Genomic DNA, 16,933 nt, shown 5'->3' on the forward strand with positions numbered 1-16,933 from the left:
AACTTTTATAACTTTAACCCCATAAACTTTTGTATAACATTTAAATGAAATTTAGACATACAGCCCACATATTTTTAGCATGATAAATGTATTAAAATCACTGAAAAGACATTTTAGTTAGGACTCAGTTTCCTAAAGGGTCAAAAGCCTGATGAGTTCCACAAGCAATATTTTGACTTTAGGAAATTCCTTAAATAACTCCTAAATTACAGTCAACTTAATTACACACATAAACTTTTATAAACTCCATCTATCATATACTTTTAAGACTCACTCAGGACCTTTATATGACATTCTGAACTTTCTGATGGCTTGTCTTTATCCCTCTTTATTTGGAACAATCTTTAGGGCAAACCCTTCTTTACAAAATTCTTTCTCATCCAAAAGCACTCTTTCTACCTTAACTTTTTTCCAAACACATACTCAATACCTTTTTATATCCTTCCTACTTGTTGACTTTGTAACTTGTATTTTAAAATAACTTTTATAAGAATTTTAAATTGAAATAAAATTGTCTTCTTACTTAGCCTCATTTTTACTATATAGACCCATGAAGAAAGGCAATTTTTAAACTCTTTGTCTATACAAGTAAAGACACATCCAATGTCTATGAAGACACATCCAATTATTAAAGAGTTGAATGTTAAGACAGTATGAAACAGATCATGATTACTGCCTATAAGATAATGCCTGTGTTTTGGTTAGACCTGGTTGAAATAAAACCTTGAAAACCTGGTTTTTTTAAAAAGTAGTAGCAGAAGAGAGAGAGAAGAGAACAGAATCAGCAATTCCTTTATATTGACTCTATAATAAGAATCATTTTAGTGTTGTTTAAACACACACATATTGCAAAACAAAGTTTTAAATTAGGCATGCCATAAATGTCAATTTATGCACACATAGATGACCTGGAATACCAGAACAATCAGAAATGCAAGACTAATAGACATACACACAAAGACACATAAAAACAACTAGAGTGCACTCATAGAAAAACCTTTCAATGTGTAAGTTAGCATTTTCCTTAGGGTAGCAGCAAGATAAGCTCAGGGCCTTTAATTTTTATGCAAAATACAACAGATCTCTTTAAACCGCCTGTTTCAATATATAGCATCCCTTCCCTGCTAAAGACCAAAATAGAATCTAAATTTCCCAGTTAGATTGGACTTTGAGCACATGATAAAAGTGAGAGCACACAAGGGAGGGGTGAGGATAGGAAAGACACCTAAAAAATTACCTAGCATTTGTTGCCCTCAACGCAGAGAAACTAAAGCAGATACCTTAAAAGCAACTGAGGCCAATAGGAAAAGGGGACCAGGAACTAGAGAAAAGGTTAGATCAAAAAGAATTAACCTAGAAGGTAACACCCACGCACAGGAAATCAATGTGAGTCAATGCCCTGTATAGCTATCCTTATCTCAACCAGCAAAACCCCTTGTTCCTTCCTATTATTGCTTATACTCTCTCTTCAACAAAATTAGAGATAAGGGCAAAATAGTTTCTGCTGGGTATTGAGGGGGTGGGGGGGAGAGGGAGGGGGTGGAGTGGGTGGTAAGGGAGGGGGTGGGGGCAGGGGGGAGAAATGACCCGTGTTGTATGCACATATGCATAATAAAACAATAAAAAAAAATAAAATTCCCAGTTAGACAAATGGTAGAAACTCAAAATCAATTTAAAAGTACACCAACAATTTGTTTGTTTGTTTTTTAAAATCACAGTCTGCATGACAAATGAGGAAAAGGGATTACATCTCCAATAAAACTGGTGATATCTGGCTATTTTAGTAAGCATGGAAAAGGTAGAATGAATTAGCCTGTCAAGAGTTAATTTTAGGGAAGGAGTCCCTTATAATCATAAAAAAAGCTAAAAACCCAAATGCCTTATTGAATCCATAACAGAACCCAAGAAGGGGGCTGTCTGGTTGCCTTTTCATTAATGCAACATCCTGGAAAACTAAGGTCCCAATTTTAAATACATGGGCATTTGTAGGAGATAAAGAAAAGCTTAGACAGGATATTGAAAATTCCCTGTCTGTCCCTCCAGCCTACGTGCACGTGAGGTGGAGGGCATGGGTCCATTATCCCGACCTCATGGTGTTTTGACCAGGAGAGCAAACGTGCCAGCCCATGGTTGCCGCCTGCAGTGACCTGATATGACCTGTTCCCCCTCCTGGTCTTGATGTGTCTGTAATGGAAAAAGTGTCCTATCTTGAAAGCAAGACTTAAAAGGGTTAACTGTTAGTAGAGGGTTAGGCAGATTTAGAGATTTAGCATTAGGTGGTAATCAGCTTAGGAGAGAAGCAGCTCCAGACCTCAACCACGTGCCATTTAGATTAGTTTCACCCTCGTTAGAGCTCTTTTTATTTGCGATGTTTCCCTGTCCGGGTTTACCTCCTTGGTGAGAATGCCCAGTAGATGCTCAGCCTTCCTAACTTCCTGGAGGTGTCTTGCACACTACCCTACATGCTTCGTATGTCTCTGATCAATTCCCCTGTGGGACAATATCCAGTTGGTGGTACTACTTGGCAATAAGCAGGTCGGTGTAAATCCCCGACTAGGGCTGTATGGACAGCTGTTAAACTGTATGTAGTCACCTGGATATCTATGGAACTGCAGATTGGGACTCCACACTCGCCCCATGTCTCAGACACATTTCATTCCATTTTGTTCACTCTCACACAGCCTCCAAGATCTTCCCCGACCACCAAGGAATACTTTGCCAGTCAATGGCATTTCTTACCATCCCTGGACTGTGCACAGAATTTCTTGGTCACCAAGGTGCTTACTAAGGCCCTTTCTCTCTTTGTTGCCAAGATAATGCAGGCCCAGAATGAATTTCCAGTCCAAGAGCACCAGTCGCCAATACCTTGAAGCCACCACAACAAGGCAGAGGGAAGCATCTCACTTGGGGGAAGGGGCTTCTGAGCACCTCTCCTAGATGAAATTATCCTGGACAAGCCTCCAAATTGTTAGAAATAAGACCCCTGAAGACCACCAGGGTCACAATTGAAGACACAGAAACAGAAATATCTTGGCAAGGCAAAATTTACTTCTGCAGAAGGGTGTGCAGGCACACGGGCACAGCACACAGGAAGAGCAGACCACAGGTCCACATTTTTATCCTGGATTTGGTGGGGCCCTGCCCCCTTTACTCAGACTAGTCAAGTTCAGGTGCACAGTCTGGCTGGCTACACTTGGAATTTGGGGGTGGGGTACGTAGTGATTTTCAGTGTGAAAACAGAGCTTGGTGAACAAGAACCTGGAACTGCAAGCAGCTAAGATGGTGACACACTTTGATAGAAAAAGACTGTTTTCCTCACACCTTTTAACCAATACTTAACAGGTTTCATAATTCCATTTTCATACATGTGAATAAAGTACTTTTACCATATTCATATACACCCTTACCCTCTCTTTTGGATGTTTTAGGGTTTTTTTCTTCAATGCTGGGAATGGAACCCAGGGCCCTTTGCATGCTAGGCAAAAGTTCTACCACTGAGCTTACCTTATAGGATTGGCACAGAAATAAACAAATATATAATCTTTTTTTCGGTACTGGGGCTTGAACTCAAGGCCTTACACCTTGAGTCATTCCACCAGCACTTTTTTGTAATGGGGTTTGTTTTTTTTTTGAGATAGGGTCTCACAAACTATTTGCCTGGAGCTGGCTTAGAACCATGATTCTCCTGATCTCTGCCTCCTGGGTAGCTAGGATTGCAGCAAATGGCAAATGTTCTTTATTATTATTATTTTTTGATGATGCCCTCTAATTCTATCCATTTTCCCGCAAATGACATAACATCATTCTTTATGGCTGAATAATACTCTATTGAGTGTATATACCACATTTTCTTATTCATTCATTGGTCGATGGGCACCTAGGCTGATTCTGCATTTTGGGTATTGTAAACAGTGATACTGTAAACATGAGTGTGCAGATATCTCGGCTGTATAATGACTTACCTTCCTTTAGATAGATGCCCAGGAGTGGTATAGCAGGATCATATGTTAGTTCTATTTTTAGTATTTTAAGGAATCTCTATACTGATTTCTATCGTGGCTGCACTAATTTACATTTCCACCAATAATGTATAAAATTCAGTTTCCATCTCCACCACCCCCTCACCCTCTCTGTTCTTGCCAGTATTTGTTGCTGTTTTTTTCTTGATAATAGCCAATCCAACTGGGATGAGATGGAATCTCAGTGTAGTTATGATTTGCATTTGCATTATGGTAAGTGCATTGAGCATTTCTTCATGTGTTTATTAGCCATTTGTATTTCTTTTGAAATCGTATTTTTAATTTATTTGCCCACTTATTAATTGGATTATTTGTTGTTTTGGTGGTTACTTTTTTGAGTTCTTTATATATTCTGGATATTAATCCTTTATCCAATGAATAACTGGGAAAGATTTTCTCCCATTCTGTTGGTTTTCTTTGGATTCTGGTGATTGTTTCCTTTGCTTTCAGAGGCTTCTTAATTTGATGCATTTTTTCAATTCTTGCTCTTATTTTCTGAGGAACAGGAGTTATTTTCAGAAAAGTATTACCTATGATATGGATTGTTGATCCTGAGTTCCTGTCCTGGCGAAGTGGATGATTGAAGACACCAGACTAGGAGTTAAGAGTAAAGCAAGCACAAAGTTTGTTGAAAGGATAGCAAAGCATCCTGACGGGTGAAGCTTAGTGAAAGAGCTAAGCCATGGAACAGCTGAAGTCTAGGGGATGACATAGGGCTCTGTCTGACTTAGGCTCCCCCTACCCTACTTTGAAGCTACATCTGTAATTGGATATCATCTAATTAACTTCTCACTGAACGTGACCATTTGGCTACCCCACCCCCATCCTTATCAAACTGGATATTCCAGAAGGGTCTTGTTAGTCCATCCTGTCCTTAAGGCCCACCACTTACATATTATGACTGGCTCTGGCTACCCTGGTAACCCTCACCATTTGCATTTCATAACTCCCTTTTGCTATCTTGGTTGGAGTTTGCTGTGTTACTTTCCTTGGGGAGACTGTCTCTTGTCCCTTTGAATGTTTGCTTTTAATATCACTTTTTTTTGTGGTCCTGGGGTTTGAACTTAGGGCCTTGTGCTTGCCAAGCAGGTGCTCTACCACATGAGCCACACCTCCAACCGTCTGGATGTTTGTTTTTAAAGATATTTCCCTTATCTAGGCGAAAGACCTCTATATTTTATCTGGGTGAGGGTCCTGCTCCTTAGTCTCCTTAGATGTGTACTTTTAAGGTTGCATTCCCGTGTGTCTCATCTAATATAATCACTTCTGCCATTTGTTCCCTGCACATTCTTGTATTATTTGTTCCTCTTACATTTCCAAAGTCACTTCTGCCATTTGCTTCCCTCGCAACTATGCTTATAACTTCAAGGTTTTCCCTTATGTTTCCCTCTAGCAATTTTAAAGTTTTAGATCTTATGTTAAGATCTTTGATTCATTTTTAATTTTTTGTACAGAGTGAGAGATAGGGATCTAGTTTCAGTTTTCTACATGTGGACACCCAGTTTTCCTAACACCATTTGTTAAAGAGACTGTCTTTTTTTTTTTTGAGGATATTGTGGATGGGATTGTTTTCCTGATTTTTTTTCTCAGCCTGCTCATTATTGGTATTAGAAAAGCCACTGATTTTTGTACATTAATTTATCAGTAGAGGACCATACCATCTGAAAATAGTGATAATAGTGAAGATAGTGATAATTTGTCTTCTTTCTTTCCTATTCGTATCTCTTTTATTTCTTTCTCTTGTCTTATGTAATTCTCTGGCTAAGAATTATAGCACTATATTGAGTAAGAGTGGAGAGAATGGACAGACACCCTTGTCTCAGTCCTGACTTTAGAGATTGGACTTTAGAGAAACTGGTTTTATTTTTTTCCCATTTAGGACAATGTTGGTCATAGGTTTATAGTATACAGGGTTTATTATGTTGACATACGTTCCTTTTGTTCCTATCTTCTTCAAGACTTTCATGAGATGTTGAATTTTGTCAAAGTTTTTTTCTGCTTCTTTTGAGATGATCGTCTGATTTTTGTCCTTGATTCTATTTATCATATTGTATTTGCATATGTCAAATCATCCTTGCATTCCTGGAATGAAACCAACTTGATCATAGCGTATGATCTTTTTAACATGTTGTTGAATTCAGTTTGAAAGTATTTTGTTGAGAATTTTTGTGTTTGTGTTCATCAGGGAAATTGGTCAATAATTTTCTTTTTTGTTGTGTGCTTATCCAGGGTAATACCGGCTTCATAGAATGAGTTCCTTCCCTTTCTATTTTATGAACTAGTTTGAGAAGCATTGGTGTTAGTTATTCTTTATTTTTTTTGGTGGTACTGGGACTTGAACTCAGGGCCTCACACTTGAAAGCAGGTGCTCTACTACTTGAGCCATTCCACCAGCCCTTTTTTGTGTTGGGTATTTTTGAGATAGGGTCTCACAAACTATTTGCCAGGGCTGACTTAGAACTGTGATTCTCCTCATCTCTGCCTCCTAAGTAGCTAGGATTATAAGCGTGAGCCACTAGTGTCTAACCAGTTCTTCTTTAAAGGTCTGGTAGACATCAGTGAATCCATTTGATCCTGGCCTTTTCTTGGTTGAGAGACTATTATTGCTTCAATTTCATTGCTTGTTATAAATCTGTTAGGTGGTTTATATCCTATTCATTCAATTTTGGTAGGCCATAAGCATCTAGAAAATTATCCGTTTCTTCTGGATTTTCCAGTTTATTAGATACAGATTTTTGAAGTACTCCCTAAAGCTCCCCTGGATTTCATTGACATTTGTTGTGACATCCCCTTTCTCAGCTTTAATTCTGTTAATTTGTGTCTTCTCCCTCTTTCTTTTGGTTGTTTTAGCTAAAGGTTGGCTAGTCTTATTTCTCCTTAAAAAACAATTTTTCATTCCATTCATTCCTTACATTGTTTTCTTAGCCTCCATCTCATTAATTTCTGCCCTGATCTTTGTTATTTTCTTCCATATACTGCTTTTGGGTTTGATGAGTTTGAAGTGCATCGTTAGGTTATTCATTTGCAATTTCTCTGATTTTTAATGGGGGCACTCATAACTATAAACTTGCCTCTTAGTACTGCCTTTCCTGTGTCCTAAAGGTTCTGGTAAGTTATGTTTTGATTTCAAGAGCTTAAAATACATCATTCCATGCCCTCCTTGCTTTTAGTTTCTGTTGCGAAATCTGCTGTTATTCCGATGGGTTTGCCCTTGTAGGTGACTTGGCATTACTCCCTTGTAGCTGTCAGTGTTCTTTCCTTGTTCTGAATATGTAATGCTTTAACTATCATGTGACATGGGGAGGTTCTATTCTTGTCTTGTCTGTTTGGAATCCTACAAGCCTTCTGTAACTTAATGGTCAATTAGTCCTCAAAATTTGGAAAAATTTCTATTACTTTATCAGATATGTTTCCTCTGCCTTTAGCTTACATCTCTTCTTCTGTGTCCACAACTCATATGTTTGGGCTTTTAATGGGGTTCCAGTGTTCTCATCTGAAGCCAAATCAGATGAGAGGTGGGAGGATTTAATCACCTAAAATCTTTCAGTTGAATTATTCTCTAGGTTCCAGCAGGATTGGAGAGTGGCAGGGTTGATGTGCTATTTCTTGCCATTGGCCTGGGTATGTAACTCAGGAATAACAAATTCACCAATTCAAAATCAAACCAGATAGTTACATGAAGTAAAACACAACTGGTAACCTCATCTATACCACCAGTCATGTTATATATGAAAGGAACAGCCGGGTCCCTGTGGCTCATTCCTGTAATCCTAGCTACTCAGGAGGCAGAGATCAGGAGGATCAAGGTTTGAAGCCAGGCAGGGGAAAATAGTTTATGAGACCGTATCTTGAAAAAACCCAACACACACACACACACTAAAGGATGGTGGAGTGGCTCAAGGTATAGACCTTGAGTTCCAACCTCAGTACTGCAAAAAAAAAAAAAAAGTGGCTTTTAACATATAAACATGTATTTTATATGTACATCTAGAATGTGTGTGGGGCTGGAGCGTCAGTCAGTGGTAGACCACTTGTCTGGCATGCACAAAGTCCTGGGTATCATCCCTCGAATCGCCAAAAGCATTTAGACTATATGTGTATCTATAAATATATATTTAAAGTGTTTCATTGTTGAAAGGATTCAGGATATTGCATCTACAGTTTTCTTGGAAACAAGATTCCCCTGCGTTTCTAACCTACTTTCTTTTTTTTTGAGACAAGGTTTTACTATGTAGTCCAGGTTGGCCTTGAACTCGCAATCCTCCTGCCTCTGCCTCCCAAGTGCTGGGACTACAGGTGTGTACCACCACACCTGCCTATTTTTAATCTTCTTCCACAGTGAAACTTAACACAGTAGAGGAAATACAAAATACAAAGGGGAGCACTTAATGCTCGGTGATGAAGAGGAAGCTCACCTCACCACTTCTCAGGCCCCTAAATACCACGTTGCCAGGGCCTCAATCAGCTTGCAAGTGTTCTTTCCTATCATGACCCTCTCTTTCCCTGGAAGTAGGGACCATACTGTTTTTTAGGTTAATCAGTTCCTTATGTGTACACAGGTCTATACCTTTGTATAGCTTCACGATCTAGTTTGTCCTGTTTGTGAACGTCATGCTTCTGTGTGTTTTCTTCTATGCCTAACTGATTCTGTGCAATTTAGGAGCCATGTTCGTTTATGTCATTATGTGAGAAATCCATTGCTCTGTGATATTCCACTGTATGACTTACACTATAATATATGAGGGAGAGATACTATAATTTACAGGGGGCTGAAGTGATGCCTTGAGTGGATGAGAAGGGAAGGTGTGAGGGCATGCTTGGACAGAAAGACTTGAATGAGGAACACAGGCCATTCACTGTCCTAACAGGAAGGAAGGCAGACCAGACAGTTGTGGGGTGGGGAGGGTGTGGAGGTGCTGGTAGGAGCTCACAAATGGTCTCCTCTGATGGTTTCATTTTCTCAGTGAGGTAGAAATCACGGTCACCACTTGAAAGTTGAGAATCAAGGAAGAGTTACTAGGGTTCAAGAAAGGGGGAAGTCTAAAAGTGCTGCTTAGCAGAGTGGGAATATGAATGGAGGAGGGAGAAAGCAGATGGTTTCTGGGGGTGGAAATCATGGCCTGGGGGAGGGGGCCATCAGGTTCTACTGGAGTTGTTGGAGGTCACAAGTGTCTTGCGAGATGAGTCAGCAGGTTGTGTGATCCCCGCCGGCCACTTGTGCTGCACAAGCCCAGGTATCAGGTAGGTGGAGCAATGGATTTAACCAAGTGGTCATTCAGCTAAATGAAACAAGAGTCCATGAGTGTGGCCATGGAGTTTACAATGGGTTCATGGGTGTGAGGACATGAGGGAAGTAGAGAATGTGGAAACTTGGTGGGCAAAATGGTTCTGAAGAGTTACCAGAACCCCTAGGGCTGGAATTCTAGAACAAATGAAGTAGAACTTGGTAGTGGTGAACCATGGCACACTTGAAGTTGAGATTCCGGAAAGTTGTGGCTTGTTATAATAGCATAGTACTCTAGATGACCTGGGAGCAGAGAGCTCAGCGTTTTTGAAGGATTAGCTAGGGATGCATTGGAATCACTAAGGATTGTGACAGGCATTGTGCTGGGAAAAGTGACAATGAGCCAGAGGCCAAACTCTCCAAGGAAGGAGGAGCTTGGACTGGTGTCAGTAAAGGCTGTAATGAGGAGAGGTGGTGGTTGGTAAGGATGCTTTTTAGGGAGGAGGCAAGGCAGGAAATGAAAGCTGTGAAGCCAAGTTGGGGAGTAGACATCTCACTAAAATGTCACTGTACATCCAGCCCTGTCCCTATTTCCTGTGCCAGCTACCCCATCCCAGACTGGTTGGAGGGATGCGCATGTTAGTGCTAGGAAAGTGCTCGAAGAACAGAGCATTCTAAACACAGTGGAGGACCCTAGTACTGGCCGAGGATTCACTAAACGGCCTTGAGCAAGTGAAGAGCGTTTTGTTCACCCTAGAAAGGATCCGTTGTCCTTCCTGGAGTGAGATGAGGGTGGATGGCTTGTAAAAATCTCATTAGAGTGGCCTTTCCGAAGGGAGTTCCTCAATGGAAAGTGCACTAGAGCCATGGGGTACAATAAAACCACAAACAGAAGCCACTGAACTGACTTCCACTGCTTCCTCCATGGGGGCGGGGTGAGGTACAATGTCACTCGCACACACCCCAGGGCCTTAGTGCTTGTTGCTCCCTCTACCTCCAGGTATCCACAGAGCTTCTTTCCTCCTTTATCGGGCTCCTCATCCTGATGCCCCAACCTAAGAGAGCTCAGTCCTACCATTCCTATTCCCTTATTCTGTTATCTTTTCCTTCATAGCACTTGCTATTAAACTATACATTTCCATCACAGCATCCGATATTAAGTTATATATTTGTAGCTAGGGGCCAGTGGTTCACGCCTATAATCCTAGCTACTCAGGAGGCAGAGATCAGGAGGACTGCAGTTCAAAGCCAACCCAGGCAAGTAATTCATGAGACCTTATCTGGAAAAAAATCCTTCATAAAAAAGGGCTGGTGAAGTGGCTGAAGGTGTAGGTCCTGAGTTCAAGCCCCAGTACTGAAAAAATAAATTATATATTTGTTTATTTCTGTGCCAACCCTATCAGGTAAGCTTAGGGTTGGAGTAAAACTCAGTGGTAGAGCACTTGCTAGCATGCAAAAGGCCCTGGTCCTATCCCCAGCATTGAAAAAAAAAACCCCTAAAAACAAAGCAAGCCTCACCAAGGCGAGACCTTTGCTTTTTTATTCATTTCCACGTAAACAGGCACCTACAGCAGTGCTCAGTAAATGTTTTTTAAGATGAATAAATGATCACTGGGTATGGTGATACATGCCTGTAATCCCAGCACTCAAGAGGCGAAGGCAGGAAAGTCACCATTTGGAGGCCAGCCTGGGCCACCTATCAAGACCCTACCTCAAAACAAACAAGGTGAATAAATAATCTTAATCTTGAGAAAAATGATTTGGCCAGTATTGTGAAATCAAATTATTTTACTAAAACAACGTCCAGTCAAAAAATCAAAAGGAAATGGAAAAATGAGATCTGTTGAAGCTATTTCAGGAATGGGGGAGTAGGGGGTAAAGGAGAATGAAGGAGGAGGTGATTTCAAGTATGGTATATTTTGCAAATGTCACAATGTACCCCCAGTACAACAATAATATGGTAATTAAAAAATTCAAAAGGACTCATGCATAAGGACGGTTGTTGCAGCACTATCGCCAAATGGGAAAGACTGAAAACCACTCAGGTGGCCAACAGCTAGGACTAGCTGAATCGGCTGTGCTCCATCCTCATGGAGGAGCTCGCTGCACTCTTCCAAGTTTCTCCACCATCGGGTCCCCTGGTTCGCCCTGAAAGGTAGTGTTTTTGTGCTGGGTGCCGGTGGCTCACGCCTGTAATCCTAACTGCTCAGGAGGCAGAGATCAGGAGGATTTCGGTTCAAAGCCAGCCCAGACAAATAACTTGCGACTCTGTCTCGGAAAAACACATCACAAAAGAGGTCTGATGGAATGGCTCAAGGTGTAGGCCCTGAGTTCAAATCCCAGTACCGCAAAAAAAAAAAAAGTATTTTTGAAGTGATATTTCAGAACTGGGTAAATATCCTGCTTCTTGTTTAGCTATCACCTGAATCAGAAAGTTAGCACCAGCTTATCTTTCTCGCCTGATTTAACAATTACCGTGATCGTCCAATGGTAATTCTGGAGTTCATCACTTCTTCTATGTTTATGAGCAGGTAGTCTACTGCAAGAAAGGGCTTTCTTTCTTTCTTTCAGATTCATTTATTCACTAATTTATTGATGTCAGTGTAACAGGCCCCTGGATTCCCGTTTATTGGATGGAATGTAATTTGTTGCTCTCATTGATTATTCTGATGTTCAATGGGCCTAGATCCTGGCTTTGTCCGTTTGACACATCACTATCATTCTTCGAGCATTTCTTTGTTCTCTGGCTCCATGGTTGTTCCAGGATCATCTTATGTTCTCTATGCCCCACTCCTAGAAATTGTCATTTCTTCAAGGAGCTTTGGCTCATCTTACTAAAAAACCTGTTATTTAGGAACTAAGATCAGGGTCCGTACGAGGTGTGCTCATTGTGACTGGCTCTTTATTTCCATATTTATCTCTATACTTGAAAACCACAAGTTTACACCAATAGCTCCAATCCCATCCAACGCCACAGGTTCATTCTCACTCCCCCCTTTTCAAGTCTGTAACTCTTCTTGGGCAAGGAGAAACCTGAGCTCCCATTATCCTCGTGCATTTCCCCCCCAGTGCAACTGGTCTGCCTACCCTGTGCTGTCACTGCCCATGAGCCCCAATTGCCAGGCCACTGATCTGCCTCAACTCTTGCTCTACTCAAGTCCTGACCCCAGGCTGGGGCGCCTCCATGTCTGCTGCCTTCCTCACTTGGGCCTGCAAAGCATTTCCTTTTGAATTATTAAGGCAGGAAGCAGAGAAGGAAGGCAGGAAGCCTAAATAAATATTTCATAGAAATGTAAAACAGAATTAAAAGAAAAAAGAAATTCCTCCTAAATCAAAAGTAATAAGAAATATAATCTGTGTATTGAGATGCGGCAATAACTAGCCAGAGCAAAACTATTCCAAGTGACTTTAAAACAGAGAACGTTGTTTTTATATCCTCACAGAAATATATCCTTAAAAATAAAAGCATATTCAAGAAAACTTAAACAGGCTTCAGTAACGATCCAGGATTTTACCCACGTACACCCAAGAGTAACAGAAACACATTATATACACAAAAGCTTGTACATGAATGTTCATAGTAGCATTATTTATTCTCGCTCCTTTTTTTGATGTGTGTGAGGAAGTACTGGGGTGAATGGCTTTTAAAATGTGGTATGCCCATATAATTGAATATTATTCAGCTGTAACAAGGAGTGAAGTACTGATATATGCTACAATGTGGATAATCCTTGAAAATATTATGCTAAAGTGCTGGAAAAAGCCAGACCCAAAAAAATACATTTTACACAAATGCACTATATGAAGCATACAGAATAGGTAGGTCCATAGACTGTCTTTTTCTACTCAAGTTGCCACAGAGTGGGTGACTTATAAACGATATAATTTTGTTGTTCACAGATCTGAAGGCTGGGAAGTCCAGGATCCAGGCACCAGCAGATTCAGTGTCTGCTGAGGGCATGTTTTCTGCTTCAAAGGTGAACTCTTCTTTCTGTGTCTTCACATAGAGGAGGGACTAGGCAGCTCCTTCAGTCTCTTTTGTAAGGGTACTAGTCATTTCCCAAAACACCCACTTCTCAATACTATCACATTGAGTACTGGATGCCAACATATAAATTTAGGGAGGGTACAAACATTTAGACTACAGCAGAGATAGTGTTCAGTGGTTGTGGGTAGAGGAAAATGGGAGTGCCTGCTAACAGGTATGGGATTTCTTTCTGGAAACTGATTCAAACATGTAAAATGAAAAACAAAAAATAATATGAAAGAATTGGGGCAATTTAAGAAATGATTGAATTTGAATATTTGTAGATAAATGGGGGTATGGCTTAAGTGGTAGAACATCTGTCTAGTAAACAAGAGGCTCTGAGTTCAAACCCCAATACCAAAATAAACAAACAAGATATCAAGAGTTGTTGTATGGCAATGGAATAGTTCTGTAATTGATTGTGGTAGTTACATGAGTTGATAATGTCATAAAATTGCATAGAATTGCACACCTACACACAAATGGTGTATGTGAAAACTGGTGAGATCTGAATGAAATTAATAGCATTATACCATATTCCCTGATTTTGATATGATTTTATAGTTTGTAAAGTAGGAGACGCTGGGAGCAGGATACACTAGAACTGTGCACACTTGTTTTTGCAACTTCCTGTGAGTCCATAATTATTTCAAAATAAAAAATGAAAAGAGCTTATATTAGCTTTCAGTCACTATAACAAACACCTGGGACTATCAACTTCATAAAGAGAGTTTTGGCTCACGGTTCTGGATGCTCTGGTCCATGAGCAGTTGGCTCTGCTGCTTTGGGCCTGTGGTAAGGCAGCACATCATGGTGGGAGCATGTGGTGGAGCTAACCACTTATTTCATAACCAAAAATGAAGAAAAAAGGAAGGGACTTTTCTTTTGGGGGGGTATACCCCCAATGATTTAAAGACCCTTCCTCTGATGTGTTCCTTCACTTCCAATAGCTCCACCCTGAGGACCAAGCTTTTAACACATGGGCTTTGTGGACAGTCAAGATCCAAACTATAGAAGTGTCTTTATCACATATATAAATATTCATATATACGGATATTTGCATGTTTATAAATATTTACATATACGAATATTTATGGTGGTGTTTTGGTTTTCTTTTAGTGCACAATAAGCTATTAAAATGTAGTAGCTTCACACAACAGTAACTATTTATTATCTTCCACAGTTTCTGTGTGTTGGGAGGCTGACTTCTGGTCCCCAATTATTCAGTCCTTCTAACATGAAAAATATACTTACTGTAAGAGATGCTTAAATGCTTTTGCTAAAAAGCACTGACTCCTTACTTGGGCCCACAAATTAACTTAAAACAGGAGAAAATCTTGGCATCTCTGTCTCCATTTTCTATCTATTTTCCTTGCTCTGAGCCATTCTCTCCTGCAGCCACCTTGGAATCATGAAGAACAGGAATGATCAACAGCATCTTTATGACAAGGACTGGAACTTTCCCTAAAGAACAGCAGAACCTTGTAGGACAGACCATCCCTCCACATGAGGACAATTACCTATAATGAAGAGGCTGCACCCTGGAGCAGTAGTTAATCATATCATGGGAACCAGATTGCTGCCCTCAAGTAATGACAGCGATAATATCTTCTCTGGAACCCAACTTCTCTGGAATCCTTGGAGGAGAAGGACTGAGATAATGACCAACCAAGAAACCCTGGGACTGTTTAACTATGCCCTAATTTGTGTATTTGTAGCCAAAGCTCATGTTTGTACACTGAAGATAGCTAAAGAGGGGCTGAGTGCTTACTCTGCCTCTTACCATGGTATGTCCCAGGCCATGTAATAAATCTTCTTTTTCTGCCCTCTTTATTTCGCATATAAGGGTGAGTGGCTGGACCTGACATGTGGAAGCCCAGGAGTTTGGGCCTTGGGTCCAAAACTCCAGTTTCATTACCACCACCGTTATTCAACTCATTCAACTCATCCCATCTCAGCATCACCTTAAAGTGCAGACTCTCACCACATAAACCAGACTCCTCAAGTAGACTGATTCTTGCTGTGAAAATCTATGAACTGAAAAGACAATTGGTCTACTCTGGCCCAACAAGGGTGGAATAAGCATAGGACAATTGGTTCAGACCCTCCCAATCAAAAATGGGGGATGAGAGGCTTGTGAGAATCCCTGAGCTATAGCTGTAGATTCCGAAATCCAGCAAGGCACATACTGTTTGCTTCTTGATCAGGACTCAAGGCCCTGAAAAGATTCACTATGGTAGCAAGAATCAGATCACTTGACCAGTTATCGTTCCTTTTCCATGAATGACAGCCTGTCTTTGGTGGGTAGTTTTCTTCAACTTCTTTCTGCCTATACAATTTTGGGGATCCAAAAAATCTCTTAATTTTATATTATCTTTCTTACCAGTCAAAATTGGTGGGATTTCTTTTTTTTTTTTTTGGTCATCCTGGGATTTGAACTCAGGGCCTTGTGCTTGCTAGGCAGGCACTCTACCCCTTAAGTCATGCCTATAGGCTGGGACTTTTGCCAGCACAATTCTCTTTAAGATGAGGAGGGTCAGCTGGGTGCCGGTGGCTCATGCCTGTAATCCTAGCTACTCAGGAGGCAGAGATCAGGAGGATCATGGTTCTAAGCCAGCCAGGGCAAATAATTGGTGAGACCCTATTTCGAAAAACCCTATCACAAAAAATTGGACTGGTGGAGTGGCTCAAGGTGTAGGCACTGAGTTCAAACCCCAGTACCACAAAAAAAAAAAAAAAATCAGGAGGCTCTCTAATAAACTTTTTTTTTTTTTTTTTTTTTGCAGCACTGGGGTTTGCACTCAGGGCCTCATGCTTGCTAGGCATGAGCTCTACTGCTTTAGCCACTCCACCAGCCTAATAAGCTCTTCTTTACGTGTCTTTGCCTGAGACTGCCTGAGAACAATCCACTTAAGAGTCTTAAAAATGCTATTTTTTTTAACAGTTATTTGAGGTCCTGCCTTAGGTCTTGCTGACAAAGAATTTTATAGTTCACCTTGATTTTATTTTTAAACCCCATTTTCCTGTTTGTGCTCCTATTGCCTGGAAAACATTAATTTTAGCATTGTTTGCTATTTACATAGGTTGGTAATTTTCAAATGTGGTGAATCCTGGCAACTTTATGTTTTAGAATTACTTCATTTACCTTCTTTCTCTTGCATTTAAATATAGGTAGCAAGAAGAAGCCAGGTGACACATTTAATCCTTTCTTGGATATGTCCTTAGACAGATCACACAGTTGGTTAGGTTGGTTTTCTACCATCCATGTTATTATGGGTAGTTAAACTTTCTGACATTATATACTAAAAATCTCTTTTCTTCCAGTGTCTGATACTATTTTCTTCTTTTCCCTTTAAACCTTCAGTGTTAGCTTCCCTGAGGCCATTATTAATTAGCACATGCCTCATATTCCTTCCCCTTTCTACCTTTTATCTGATCCTAAAGCCACTCCCATGTTTTTAGATTTTTGTTAGGGCTGTGCCCACTTCCGGGTACCAGCCTCTGCATTAGCTTTCTATTGTTTTGTAATTATCCCCAAATGTAGTGACTTAAACAACACCGTATTCATACATTATCTTCTGCTGTTTTTGTGGGCAGGGATTGTTTGTTTCTGAAACAGGGTCTTGCTATATAGTCCAGGCTGGCCTTAAACTTGCACTCTCC

General features: G+C 40.4%; 1 long non-coding RNA gene across 1 annotated transcript; it reads left to right on the forward strand.

Moving 5' to 3' along the window:
• The first annotated feature begins 9,131 nt into the window (after window positions 1–9,131).
• Window positions 9,132–15,101, forward strand: LOC141421265 (uncharacterized). Its single transcript, XR_012445873.1, has 3 exons — window positions 9,132–9,260; window positions 13,144–13,220; window positions 14,669–15,101. It is a non-coding gene; the product is annotated as an uncharacterized lncRNA (long non-coding RNA).
• Window positions 15,102–16,933: the final 1,832 nt, after the last annotated feature.

This window comes from Castor canadensis, chromosome 3 (genome assembly GCF_047511655.1).
Source record: "Castor canadensis chromosome 3, mCasCan1.hap1v2, whole genome shotgun sequence".
NCBI classification, from domain to species: domain Eukaryota; kingdom Metazoa; phylum Chordata; class Mammalia; order Rodentia; family Castoridae; genus Castor; species Castor canadensis.